The sequence below is a fragment of the Tiliqua scincoides genome, chromosome 1 (genome assembly GCF_035046505.1).
Source record: "Tiliqua scincoides isolate rTilSci1 chromosome 1, rTilSci1.hap2, whole genome shotgun sequence".
NCBI classification, from domain to species: Eukaryota; Metazoa; Chordata; class Lepidosauria; order Squamata; family Scincidae; genus Tiliqua; species Tiliqua scincoides.
Window position 1 is genome coordinate 230,867,119 of NC_089821.1, and position 3,749 is coordinate 230,870,867.

General features: G+C 42.6%; 1 pseudogene; it reads right to left on the reverse strand.

Moving 5' to 3' along the window:
* Positions 1-1,134: 1,134 nt before the first annotated feature.
* LOC136638222 (5S ribosomal RNA) lies at positions 1,135-1,251 on the reverse strand (annotated as a pseudogene).
* Positions 1,252-3,749: the final 2,498 nt, after the last annotated feature.

A 3,749-nucleotide genomic window follows, 5' to 3' on the forward strand; every position in this document is an offset into this window, starting at 1 on the left:
GGGTGATGGTTATCACCACGCCCACTGCTCAGGGCATTACCCTGCCCACCCATCTTAGGGGTGACACACTGGCCACCTGCAACTGGTGACACAAACACTATGGACACCACTGCAGTCTCCTACTGACAGGTCTTCTCATTTTACAAATAGAAGTGTGTTGGAGAAGTGAGCTTGTGCTTGTCACAAAATTAGAAGGGAAGGTGCTTTATTGTTTAATGGACGACAAGGACCTCTTTGTACTTTTTGTAGTTGCTTTGCATGTCAGTATCTTTTACAAGACTGAATACCAAGCCTATTTCCTTTTCACCTATGACTAAGGCTGCAATCCTGAGCACACTTACATGGGTGTAAGTCCCATTAACTGTAATTGGCTTGCTTCTGAATAGACATGCCTAGTATTGGATTGCTTGGGAAAGGAATGGCTTTAACGTCAAAAAACATTTACTGTGTTATTCTTAAGTCTATATTAAACTTGTGTCTTAGTTTACGTACAGGAAGAAAGTGGGGAAGTATTCGAAGAAAAGGATTGTATCTATTGGATTTGTGAGATCAGCAGTGCACTCCAGACTTCTAATAGCTCAATTATTGTTTTCAACTCACTGGGGAAAGTCTAGGATAGAAAGAGTTAGATACAAGAAACAAGAACAACTTAAATGAGACAAAAGTATAACCGTTTACTGCATTTCACTCACATGACCTGTCTCATCCTGAGGCCTCCTGGGTTTTCTTATTGAAGAGGCGGTATTTGTCACATGCACAATGGGCTGCCTTCACAGAAAAAGTGTTGTAAGTGCACACGCACAGATTTAAGATACTAAGGAGGTCATGCATGGTCAGCTCCAGGAGCTAGTGGCTCCAAGTATGCTGCTTGTGAGTGCCACTACCACCTGAAAATTCCATTGCTGCCAACCCACATGGGCTGTTTAAGCAACAGTGGTAAAAAAAAGTAGCAGTACTCCTCGTAGTGCTGGCATGGCTGGAGCCAGTCCAACATTTTAGTTGCCCCACAGAACTCCCCAGGGAGCATCACTCCAAAGTAATGCACATCATCTGAAGTGATCTGGGCACAGTGAGAGAATAAGAATGGCAGCCTTGGTTGGTTGGCAACCTTCAGTCTCGAAAGACTATGGTATAAGCCCACAGCACCTGGTATTCCCAGGTGGTCTCCCATCCAAGTACTAACCAGGCCTGACCCTGCTTAGCTTCCAAGATCAGATGAGATCAGGCATGTGCAGGGTAACAGTTGCTGTCTTGCACCAACAGTTGCACCAACAGTTGGCAGCCTTGCACCAACAGCAGAAAGGGAAAAAAATTAAGGGGGCTTGGGCTGAGTGCAGGCATCAGTGGCAGTGGGTACTCTTGGATTACAGGGGCTCCAGCGTTTGCCTGAAAGAGTTGATGCTGACTCCAGGCCTGGGTGTATATTATAGACCTCTGTATTTGTGGTGATATTGTGGGACAGAATTGTGAATTCTGTCCTTAAATGATACCAGTTCTAAATGTATTAACAGACAGCAAAGTGATTGATTGCACTTTGAAAGGCAAGTGAAAGGCAAGAACAGTGATATCAATAGAGCAAGGGGATCTCAGGCTATAAAACACTTGGATTATGAATAAACTCTTGCCACAGGTGAAAATGACTCAGAGCAGGGAAAAGAAGTATAAATCCCTGCAGGTACCTATTTACCCTGCGTTCAGAGTTTTTTTTTTTTTAAAAAAAACCTGATAAGATTATATCCATTTAGAGAAAGAGAGAAGATAATAATGGAAGGGGAAATTGATGATGGATGAGATTAACTGGCATGTAGGAATAAGTCGGTTGGTGAACTGCCTAGTTAAAACAGCCTGCATAGTTTCATGATTCATGGGTTGAGATATGTAATAAAAAAGCGAGAGAGGGATATGCTGGGCCCCTCAAGTGCTTTCAGTACCATGGACCATGATGTTGTCTAGGTTGTCTAGCTGGAGTGGGGCTGGAGGCACTGCTTTGAAGTGGCTCTTGTGTCTTCAGGTCAACAGATCCCAGAAGATGGTAGTGCAGAACTCCTGTTCTTCTCCCTGGACTTTGCCTGTGGCATGCCACATGGTTCTCTTCTGTTCCCCCACATTATTTAACATCAACATATGAAACCACTGAGAGAGGTCATCCAAAGGTTTGGAGCAGGCTGTCAGCAATATGTGGATGACACCCAGCTCTACTGTTTCATTGAATGCTGGGGAAGCTGTAGAAGTCCTAGAGCATTGCCTGAGGTTGGTGGGGGACTGGATGAGAGCAAACAAGTTGAAACTAAATTTGGACAAAGCAGGGGTTCTTTTGGTTTGAAGACCAGAGAGGTGAATATTGGACTAGCGATGCGTTCAGAATTTGGTTGCGCTCCTTCTGAAAAAGCAGGTTCACAGTTTGGTGGTCCTTTTGGATTCTTCATTGCTCATGGATGGGCAGGAGGGAGTGGAGGCCAGGGCTGTGTGTGCTTGCCACCTTAGGAAAGTGCACCAACTGGGACTACCTGAATTGGTGACATTGAGACTTGATTACTGTAACATGTAATCAGTGTGGGGCTACCATTGAAGACCATTCAGAAACTGCAATTAAAGCAATGCAATTAGTGCATTCCATGTAGTGCATTCCATGTGCATTGGAGCTTGACTGATGCTCTTTCCACTGAACTGGCTTCCACTTTGTTTCTAGGCATGGTTCAAGGTGCTGGTTTTAGCCCTTAGTTTTGAATTTTTTCTTCACAGATGGGAAAACTAACAATAAAAAATATTTTGTCCTCTATTTGTCCTCTATTTGTCCTAAAGATGTGTGAGCTGAACTCTAGGAACGAACTCTGTGAGAATGAACTCTATTTTCACATCTATTAGATGTGTGAATGAACTCTGTTCTTTAGATGCATGAGTCTATGCTTTCTAGGAAAATGATTTTCTATTGTTTATGAACTGTTCACATATATATCCCAATTTTTCTTTTAGCCTCCCCAAACCCCACCCCTGACAAATCACTACGTTTTCAAAGCAAATTATTGACTTCTCCTATAGTCCCACAGGGCAGGAAAACCACCAGCATGTTCCAAATATCCCGTGAACCCTTTGAAGCTTAATTAATGTGGCTATGCTTTTCGATAAACTGGATTTTAAAAAAAATTATCATTTGACATATAACCTTTAACTAAGTGGCGTGATGGATTTGCCGCCATTCCCCTCCATTTCCTGTTTGCTTTCAGAAAATTAAATATAACAATTAAAGAGCAGGTCCCTGAAGTGTTTTCATATTTTCATCACAACCTTAAGTAGAATGGACATTTTATTATTAATAACATTGATAAAATTTTAATTAGGCTTTCCAATGAGCTAATGAAAGAGTAAACAAGGAGAAACACGACTCCATTTACCATACCTGATTGTGTCTCATCAGCTATCTCTGACAGGCAGGCTTTCTCCTTTCTAGCCTCTGGAAGGCCTGATTTAGATAGGATACGGCATGAGCAAGCATAGCAATCGTTCAGTATTGCGTACCGCTGGCATCTCCTTTAAATTGGGTTACCTTGCCTGTGCAGTGTTAGGGTGCCAGAGATCTGTAACTCAGACAATTGCTGCACAGGTAGGCTAATATTGAAGTCTGGTAGCAGATAAACTCTTGCTTTAAATAAGACACTGGGTGCAATGCATTCAATACCGTATGAGTTGGTTCTTTTTGCCCTTTCAGTTTAAACTGGGCCTGACTCAAGCTACTTTACAGCCTGAAGTAA